This window comes from Gallus gallus, chromosome Z (genome assembly GCF_016699485.2).
Source record: "Gallus gallus isolate bGalGal1 chromosome Z, bGalGal1.mat.broiler.GRCg7b, whole genome shotgun sequence".
NCBI lineage: Eukaryota > Metazoa > Chordata > Aves > Galliformes > Phasianidae > Gallus > Gallus gallus.
Window position 1 is genome coordinate 51,520,301 of NC_052572.1, and position 10,891 is coordinate 51,531,191.

Consider the following 10,891-nt stretch of genomic DNA (forward strand, 5'->3'; position numbering starts at 1 on the left):
CTCTACAACTACCTGAAGGGAGGTTGTGGTGAGATGGGGTTCATCCTCTTCTCGTATGTAACTAGCGATAGGACTAGAGGGAATGGTCTCAAGTTGAGCCTTTGGAAGTTCAGGATGGACATTAGGAATTACTTCTCAGAAAGAGTGGTCAGGCACTGGAACAGGCTGAGCGGGGAGGTGGTGGAGTCACCGAGCCTGGAGATGTTCAAGAAGTGTTTAGATGTTGTACTGAGGGACATGGTTTAGTGGGAAATAATGATGATAGGTAGATGATGGGACAGGATGATCTTGGAGGTCTTTTCCAACCTTGATGATCCTTATGATTATACTATTCTGTAATCTAGTTACTTTGAAGAATTTACTAGCCATGAATCTGTGTCACTAGCCAATGTGAAAAACAGAAAGCCCATAATTTGCAGAAATAGTTCACTTTTGCTTTTTTTTTCAGTGAAGATTGAAATTTCTGTCTAGTGTTAATGATCCTTCTATTTTCAAGCCAATCTAGCATCTCTTAATTCACATTTTGAAGTTTCAGATGTCCCAGTAAAGACTATGTGGGTATCTTCTGGAATTTGTCAAAAGGCTTAAGGCATTAAAATCCAAAGGAAACCATGGAAAATTATGTGCTTAATTGGTGCAAGGGCCTTCAAAGTCTCACAGGGCAACTGTTCAGTCTTTAAAACTACAACCTTTTCATTCATTCACATTTTATTAGAAGAACAATGCAGGGCTTGATTCAGTTGCCCATTCTCGATCTGAGAAATATAATGCTGGGAGACAGGCAGTCCCATTGAGATAAGACATTACTATTATATATCATAAATCTCTCCTTATGCTTTCAGATACCCTTGTGAAATACTCGTTTGCATATTCTGTGCTACACCTATACCAAGTCAACAGAGAGAAAGTAATTTGTGAAAAATCTCTTTCTAAACCACTCTTACTACATTCTGAAGATTAATTTTAACAACACAAAGTAGCAGTGAAAATGTGCTGGAACAGAGTTTAGTGCACCCAAGATAGATATTTTTCTTCTCATTCACAGAACTGCACATGAAAAAAGGCTGTGCTCCTCTCTAAAAATAAATTGTATGGAATGTTTTCCTTCCGTACGAAACTGATCTGCCTTCCTCAGGCATACCAAGAGTACTTGTTCTATAATCCCTTATTTAGCCATCACTGTCTGGAAAAATTTTATTCTGAGAAGTGGGGGAAACAAGTTGTTTCATAGTTACAGGCTGTAAAGAGCTCCAAAGCTTTGTTTCTGTCAAAAGCCAGAATTAAAACAGTCACCAGCATTGGTGGTATTAGGCAACACACAAACAAATACGGACTTTATATGAGTTCTCATTTAGTCCTATTTTAGGCTTTGGCTGATTTAGATTAGAAAGAAGTGGTGTGATGAAAAGTAGTGTGGGAGTCTTCAATGAAACAGAAAGTACATGTATTGTGGTTATTGCTGCTACTCTGCTGCACTGAAGTACTATTATTCAATGAAGTGCCATCTGATACTAAAAAATAAATGGACCAGAAAGAAGTTCTTAAAGAAGTTCTTTGTGAACTTCTGTTTATCAAATAAAAGGAGTGACTGTGTCTAACGAAAGTTGATTCTCACTAAAATAAGTGTTGGAGGAGTAACTGTAAAACACACAAGCACTTGTGAACACTCAATACACATACAGATGCAGAGAAATGAACAGATTATCTGAGCAGGATGAGTATGTCTCAACACAAGAAGACATGACAGAAGTCCAATGTTTTGGAGTAGAGGTGCTGATCTGTAACAATCCCAGTAAGAAAGGTATAATTCACAAGGCTGCTTGTTAGAGCTAACAGTATAGGGAGAAAACAATATGGATGGTCATATGTTCCCTTAGATCAGGCACTTTCAACTGCGTTCAGCCCAGCTTTGCCCATCCTGCAGCCACCCCCTACCCCATGCCATCATGGCAGTGGCTCTGCCCTACCAAGCAGCCTGGCCTGGCCTTAAGCATGTACCCATTGCTCATAACAACCACACATTGGTGTGCAATTGGCACTATATAGGCTGAAACCAGGGCATGAGGAGGGCACAGTGCAGTGCTGACTCAAATTATGGTGAAGAACTGTATGCACTGTGATACTCCAGCTGAACACAGTCCTGTGAACAACAACAAATATGCAACAGTGCTTCTTGTTGTGATAATGGAACAGGTTTCAAGATTGGCAAAAAAAATCATCAGTTTTTTTTTTAAAGTTTGTGACTCCATTTCCAGCCAACACAAAGAAAAACTCTGCAAATTTTGAAGTGGAATGTGTAAAGTTGCAGTTAGATATTCAACTCAAAAATTTGAGTCTGTCTCTCTAATGGACTTTTATAAGCCCTATCTTAACAGAGAAAAATATTCCTTGCTGCACTATTACACCTTATTCATGTCATTGCTTTCTGGCAGTATGCACATTTGTGAACAACTGTTTTCAAGGATGAAGCACAGGAAGAATAACATTTCACCAAAAGTCTTTGATGAACAACTTGAGAGCTCACTAGGAATTGCAGCCACTGTCATTGAACTAGACTGATACACCAGTGTCACAAAAACAGGGTAAATATCTCACTGATTTTGTGGTTTTGTTGCTCTCTTCTTTATGTTAAAAAAAAAATATTCCTCATATACATTAACTATATGATATGTTTTGTGAGGGCTGCTCTGAAAGTAATACCTCCTGTTTTATGATATTACATCAGAGGCAGGTGTTTACCCATTACATCAGAGGCAGGTGTTGGTGTAGAGGTTGAGGTTGAACCTCAACCTTAGACTGAACTGTAGAGCAGTGGAGGTTGAACCTTCCTACCAATATTCTGTTACACTTCGTTGGCATGTGACAGATAGCAGCAGATGGGCAGTCTGACAAAATGGCGTCTGTCGTGGAAGTGCATATGGTACAAAGGTATGATATTGAATTCCTTCATGCAGAAACAATGGAACCCATTGACATTTACTGACACTTGTTGAATGTTTATGAAGACCAAACAGTGGATGGGAGTACAGTGAGGTGATGGGTGATGCATTTCAGCAGCAATGATGCCATTATAGTAGCTGTGGAACAGTGGGTCACCTCTGCTGATGGAGATTTTTAGGAACACAGCATTCAGGCTCTTCTTCATGGCTAGCAAAAAGGCATCGCTAACAGTGGTAACTATGCTGAAAAATAGTGTTTTGTAGCTGAGAATTTGCTCTATCATGTAGTATTATTGTGCTCTTTGTATGGGTTGTGGTTACCATGGAAAAAAAAAAGGAAGCATTGCTTTCTGAGCAACTGACATTCTATTCCTTTTCACTCAGTGCATCCCAAACAAACTAACAGGCTGGACACCCATACCATAGATGCTGGAAACTCAGGCAGTGTGGCAACTCAGAGGCCTCTGATCCATGCTGAGCAGGCCCAATCCATAGCAAATTCAGTTAATTGAGCTATTATATGATTTCCTTGCAAGAAAGTATCTCTGCTCATCATTTCTGCTGTCAAGCAGAACTGGTGCTGTCATGTAAACTTCTTGCTGCTCTGTTAGATAAAGGTAAGTGCACACAGCAGTCATAATCACTGTTAACAACAGGAAAGTGGTGGGAGCTGCACAGATGCCAAGATATTTACGCAGCCCAGCACAGTCCTGAAGGCTGCACGAGGCTGGCCTGGGCAAACTTGAGTTGGCTCTGGTGTGAACCATCAGCTCCTTGGTGCACAGTGGTACTTCACTCAGGATCACCACATTGGCAGTAGTCTTTGGTTCATTTAACTCCTGTATTAATGATCCAAAAACGTAATCAGACAGCATTTTACTCAGATGCACTAATTTAAAATGGACACAAAATACAGAAGGTATGAAACGCAAATAAACACATCCATCTGGAAAGGTCAGAGAGGAGGGAAGGGCTTCTGTGGCTTGTTGGTTGTTTTATGCAGACAGTGGTAGCTCACAGCATATATTTAATTGATTATATTCATCTGATACAAGTCACTATAATGATTTTTCCCAAATGTGTCTGTGTGGGTCTTTGATGTGTCCAGCTGTCATCGGCCACAGCTTTCAGCATTCGATAACACTTGTAGTTCTCATGTCCAAACAAAAATAATGAAGTGCCTCTGACAAGATGATACAGTTCTTCAGAGTATAAATCACTGTGCAGAATCACAGAATCACGTGGGTTGGAAGGAACATCAAGAGGTTATTGAGTCCAACCCCCCTGCTAAAGCAGATACCCTACAATAGGTCTCACAGGTAGGGGTCCAGACAGGTCTTGAATATCTCCATAGGAGGAGATTCCACAACCTCTCTGGGCAACCCGTTCCAGTCTGCTGTCACCCTTACTGTAAAGAAGTTCTTCCTCATGTTAGTATGGAACTTCCTATGTTCAAGTCTTAGGCCATTACTCCTTGTCCTATCACTACACACCACTAAGAAGATGCTGGCCTCATCCATTTGCCTCCCACTTCCATGCAGATATTTATGAACACTTATCAGACCTCTCTCAGTCTTTTCCAGCCTGAATAGACCCAGCTTACTCAGTCTTTCCTTGTATGGGGGATGCTCCAGGCTCTTTATCATCTTTGTGTCCCTTCGATGAATTCTATTCAGAAGTTCCCTATCTTTCTTGAACTGGGGAGACTAGAACTGGACACACTATTCTAAATATGGCCTCATCAGGGTGGGGTAGAAGAGGAGGATCACCTTCCTCAACCTGCTGGCCATGCTCGTTTTAATACACCCCGGGATACCATTGGCATTCTTAGCCACAAAGGCACACTGCTGTCTCATGGCCAACCTGTTGTCCACCAGGACCCCCAGGTTCTTCTCCACAGAGCCCCTTTACAAGAGGCCACCCTCTAACCGATGCAGGCAGATATTCCTCTCCAGGTGCAAAATTCTACACTTGCTAAGCTTCATCAGGTTCCTCCCTGACCAACTCTCCAGGCTGTCCAAAACTTGTTGAGTAGTAGCACAGCCTTCTGGTGTGTCAGCCACTCCTTCCAGCTTTGTATCATCAGCAAACTTGCTCAGTGTGGTCACTATTCCTTCATCCAGATCATTGATGGAGATGTTGAACAAGACCAGACTTAGCACTGACCCCTGGGGGACACCTTTAGTTTCGGACCTCCAACCAGACATCGCTAATGACAACCCTCTGAGCTCTGCCAAGTCATCCAGCATGCTCCTGTACCTCTAATATTTCCTTATTGAGGAGTGTCCAGCCTTTCTGGATCCCTTTACCATTCAGAACTGGATCCCAAGCAGCCCACCCTACCTGAGTCCTCACTAGTTCAAAGTCTGACCTCCCGAAGTCCGAGGTCCCCCCTTGTGACTTCACCAAGAATTGAGAACTCTGCCATTCTGTGGTCACTCTGCCCAAGGCAGCTCCTGAGCTCCACATCTCCCACCAGTCTTTCTCTGTTTGTGAACATCAGGACTAACCGGGCACCTCTCCTGGTAGGTTCTTTTACCAGCTGTATCAGGAACTTATCTTCCATACATTCTAGAAACCTCCTGGGCTGCTTCATCTGTGCTATATTGTATTTACAGTGAGTATCAGGGAAGTTGAAGTTCCCCATGAGAACAAGGGCTGCTTATCACACAGCTTCTGCCAGATGCTTGTGGAATGCCTCGTCCTTCTCTTCATTTGGTTAGGCAGTCTGTAACAGACCCCCACCAGGATATCAGCCCTGTTAGCCATTTCTGTGATCCTCACCCGTAGAGACTCAAACATTATCATTCCCATTCCTGATCAGAACAGCATCAAAATGCTCTCTAACATAGAGAGACACACCACCATCCCTCCTTCCTTGGACAAGGGGCAATGGGTGCAAGTTGGAACATAGGAGGTTCCACATAAATATGAGAAAAAACTTCACAGTAAGGGCAACAGAACACTGGCACATGCTGCCCAGAGAGATTGTGGTGTGTCTTTCTCTGGAGACATTCAAAACCCACCTGGAACATTCCTGTGTGACCTGACCTAGGTGTTCCAGCTCCAGCAGAGGCATTGGACTAGATGATCTTTTGAGGTCCCTTTCAATCCCTGATATTTTGTGATTCTGTGATTCCCTGCCTGTCCCTTCGGAAGAGCTTACAGCCACGCATTGCAGCACTCCAGTTGTGGGAACAATTCCATCATGTTTCAGTATGGCAGCTAAGACATATTTTGCCTGCTGCAGAATGGCTGCCAGCTCTTCCTTATTGTTGCCTATTCTGTGTGCCAGGCACCAAGTAAGCTGCTCCATGGTAAAAAAAAAAAAAAAAAAAAAAAGGAAGAATGAAAAAAAATCCTTCAGTTGTACCAGACTGTGAGCCACTTATCTATGAAATGAGTTTTTCTGATTCCCTCTGTATTCCTCACTGCCACCGAGGGGACAACGAAAAAGACCATCTATACTAATGCTCCATCAGCTAACAACCACAGTGCCCTGAAGTCCCTTTTGATAGCCCTCAGGCTTCTCTCAGTGATGTCATTTCTGCCAGCCTGAACTATCAGTAAGGGATAATAACCAGAGGGGCAAGCCAAACTAGGGAGTCTCCTGGTAATGTCCTTGACCTGGACCCCAGTGAGGCAGTATACTTCCCAGTGGCTAGAATCTGGACAACATATGGAGCCCTTCATTCCTCTTGGAAGGGAGCCACCTCTGACAATTACTCACCTTTCCATTCTGGCTGAGGCAGTCTTGACGTGTGGAGTTGAACTGCTTGCTCTAGACAGCCTCCTCAGTGGACCTTCTGCCACATCCTCTGTCGCCTCTCCCTTGAGTTCCATAGCTTCAAACCTATTACAGCAGGATACTTGAAGATGTGAGGTAGAGGATCTGCCTCAATAGGCACAGGGTTCTGCCTTCAGTGCTGAGTTGGGACCTTTTTCCATTCCTCTTCATCTCTTAGGTCCCCTCCTTTTGCTCAGTGGTGACAAGACAGGAGGTCCACTAGTATACGGGATGTGTCAGCCTGGAGCTTTTCTTGTAAGTATGGCAGGGAGTTGCTTCACCAGTCTATCTCCTGAGGAGAGGAGTGGAGAAATGACAGAATATCATTATTTCTAAGTAGATTTTACAGTGTATTTCTACAATTACTAAAAATGAAAATGGATAATAACACTAAAACATATTTGATGGATTTCTGCTAAGAACTGCCTGAATGGACTTGAAGTCTAACAGAAGCATATATTATGTCTGTACTCTGTAGGACCATTGCAATAAATTGTATGTTCAACTCTTCATCATACAGCTTTTGATTTTCAGGGCTATATAATGCAGGAGTAAAGACTCTCTTTGAGCTAAAACTTGAAATAGGAAGTCTTGACTCTGGAAGACATTTGAACACATTCAAACTAGAGAGAGATGGAATTACTCACAGAGTACCTTTGTGCTTAAATTCTGATCTCACTACGAGAGTAAAAGTATCTATGTCACATTCCAAAAAGAAAGAAAAAGCAGGAACTCTTTGAGTTCTAGACATGTAGATCTTCTTATCAATTTTCTATGATTCCTCTATCCAAACATATATTTTCATATCCCTTCATTTCTTAGCTCCTCATCAATCTTCATCACCTCCTTTGTCCCGTCTGCATTTCCTATTTTATTCTACTCCTTCAATGCCTGCATAAACTATTGAATCTAATGTGTCAACAGGAGGAGCTCTGTCTAAGGAGTAGTGGGTGCAATGTGCTCTGCATCAGGAAAGCCTTGTACTGCAGAATGTGAAGGGCTGAACGCAAAGTATTGTTCAACATAGTGTAAAAGGCTGGGAGGTACTGCTATGTGGGGACAAGTAGACATTCAGCTGGACAAGTTCCCTGTGACATGGTGTCCTTGGAAGTGACATGGACATGCTGTCAGTATAAAGCACTACACAAACTAAAGGTGTATGGAAGCAGCAGGGAACTTGAACATAGAGAGATATTCTGGCTGCAGTTCTGTGCTGTTTGATGGAGGTCCAGGGTTTCTGAAGCTTGATCCTTGTGGCAGAGATGTGGCATTACACAATGTCACACATCACTGTCTGTCATTATGAAGTCTGTTGTTCCATGGCTTGCTGGTCTTGTGGGATTGGTACTGGTATAAATGAGGTAGGATTTATTGATATGTATAATAAGCAGAATAACAAAGCTCTGCAGGATATGGGATGTTGTCAGAATGTATAGACAGTGTAGGTTACTACACAGAATATGAAGTGAGTTTTGCAAGTCCTATTTGACTCTTTGCAATAAAGAAGTCTTCACGAAGATATTTCAGTGGTACAGCATATCTGTATAAAGTATAATTCACCAAGGAGAAGAACAGATGTGTCACACATGAAGAAAAATATGAGAAATTCTCTGTGAATTGTGAGCAAAAATATATATAGCATATTAAAACATCATTGCTTTTCTATCTTTAACTGCAAAACTGGTCTAAATGTATCCGAAGTCTGAAAACATTTATATCCTGCTTACTCCCACCCTTCATTTTACGTAGGTATATTTTACAGATGGCAAAGTAATTGTCCGAGCAAGAAAACTGAATTTTTAAAATGCCTGAAGTATAAATGTTGCCTTTTAATATTTCTCTCAGGTCGGTTAGATAAGATTATCTTGTGAGACTTTCCACCACATTTTGCAGGTAGGTTTATTGTCTGAACTTTGCTCACTAGATCATAATTATATTTAAATTTGTCTCTCCTTTCCTGATCCAGCAACTTAAGTGCTTTTACAGTCATCCCATGTGACAGAAACCACTATGGTTCATGTCTCACCACAATTAATTTAATTAGCACCTGATGAGATCTATAGTAGGTTAACCATCAGTGGCCACTAGGTGCTCACCAAACCATTCTCTCATTTCCCCTCCTCACCATAGCAAGAACAAAACAAGACGAAAAAAACTGATAGATTGAGATAAGGACAGAGAAAATCCTCACTAATTACTGCCATAGGCAGAGAAGACTTGACATGGATAAGATTAATTTGATTTATTGCCAAGCAATATAGTAATAGGATAGTGAGAAAAACAAAACTTAAAGCACATTCTTCCCACTCCTCTATCCCTTATTCCCAGGCTCAGCTTCACTCGTGATTCTTTGACTTCCTTCCCCTTGAGCAGTGCAAGGAGATGGAGTTTGAATGTAACGGTTGGTCCATGACGTGTCATCTCTGTCACTTCTTCATCCTCACACTGTTCCCTAGTCCAGCATGGTGCCTCTTCCACAGGATACAGTCCTTCATTAATTAATCCAGTGCAAGCAATCCACAGGCTGCAGGTCTTTGAGAACTACTCCAGCTTTTGTCTCCCATGGGCTGCAGCTCTGGCCTGGGGCTGCTCCTGCCAGGGCTTTCCAGGTGCTGTGCCTCCTCTGGGCCCTGTCCACCACAGCTCTGCAGGTGCCTCCATAATGGCCCAGGGAAATCTGTTCCACATGGTGCCCATGGGCTGCAGGGGAACTGTGAGAAAGACTGTCTAGAAGTTTGTCAATTTGTAAGTTTGACTCCAGCAAGGATTTTAGTGAAGCCATCATGTCTTATTCATAATTGCAATGGTGGATGTACACTGTCTTATGGCAAGAGAGGAAACACACCTTTCCAGCAAAATACAGACTGTTATATACCCTTTCTCCTGGTGGACGTTCTAATCTCCCCAAGTTAAATTACTCATTGGTGGAGCATCCCCTGCTCACAGTCTTCTTGATGCAGTTACTAAGCAATATTTCCATATTAGGTCTTTTACCAACCATCCTTCCAATGTATCGACTGCACCGCTCAGCTTGATGTCATATGCAAACTTGCCGAGGGTGCACTCGATGCCATCATCTGTGTCACTGATAAAGATGTTGAAGAGCACAAGCAGGTTGAATGGCAAAAATTGTTATCTTTAGTCCTTATCTCTATTCGCTTAAGAGACCATAAAGGATTAAACAGCACCTGTTGCTGCGCTGTTTTCAATTATGTAAGGACTTGTGTTAAAAATATAAGGAGTCAATTCCATAGGAGGTTGAGTGGTCATGAGCAACTGCTTGAACTCAATTTTTATCTGCAGTGCCATGCTAGAATGAACATTAGGTTTTTCCCAGAAACCATATTATGAACACTGGGTATAACAAGCTGATGGCATACCAGCATTCACATTCAAAAGGACAAGCATGTACTTGATCTTTCATTTTGCCTTCCAACATACTTGATAATAATCTGGGAGACTGCTGCACATTCAGTATTGTTCTCAGTCCAGCACCTCACTGAAGTGGTATCTCCATTCCCTCCTATTCAAGAAGGAATCTGTTGATGTTTATCCTCTTCTTCTATTTCCCATTCCTAATTAGGAAAAGTGATTTTATTTCTTAATATCAGTGGATAAACTTGGCATGTGATCAGTATGAGCAACGTAGGCATCAGTCCATGGCCATCCTGTGACACACAGATTTCATAAATCTTGGGTGTCACTCATAAGATCAAATACTAACCCGGGGCCTCTGTGGCCTCATTTGCAATATATGAATAAAAATTTCATAAAAGTGAAATTGTACCAACAGCCTAACTGACTTTGTCGTTTTCTAACAATAGAAATCCTAATTTTTTTGGTAGATTTAGAGATTTTCTGGTACAACATAATTAGTATACAGAGCTTCGGTTTCAGTGGGTGTATAATAGGCATATCTATTAATTTCTTGGCAGCCAATCTGTGTATTCTTTCCTGGTACAGCATGAAGTTTGCCTGTCTGATAAGTGTTGTCCCAACCGCAGTCTTGTTCTAAATACAAATTAGTCCCACACATAAACACAGCAGCCAAATTCAGGTCTTTGTCACTGGTATGTATTCTTACACTTCCAGTGTAATTAATGTAAGCTTGAGATCACAGCCATTTCAGATTGACCTGACTATAATCTTTTTTTATTATAATTAG

At 41.8% G+C, this 10,891-nt stretch overlaps 1 long non-coding RNA gene across 1 annotated transcript; it reads left to right on the top strand.

Annotated features, from left to right (window-relative positions):
- Positions 1-5,377: 5,377 nt before the first annotated feature.
- LOC121108273 lies at positions 5,378-9,823 on the top strand. Its single transcript, XR_005842689.1, has 3 exons — positions 5,378-5,464; positions 6,905-6,981; positions 8,572-9,823. It is a non-coding gene; the product is annotated as an uncharacterized LOC121108273 (long non-coding RNA).
- Positions 9,824-10,891: the final 1,068 nt, after the last annotated feature.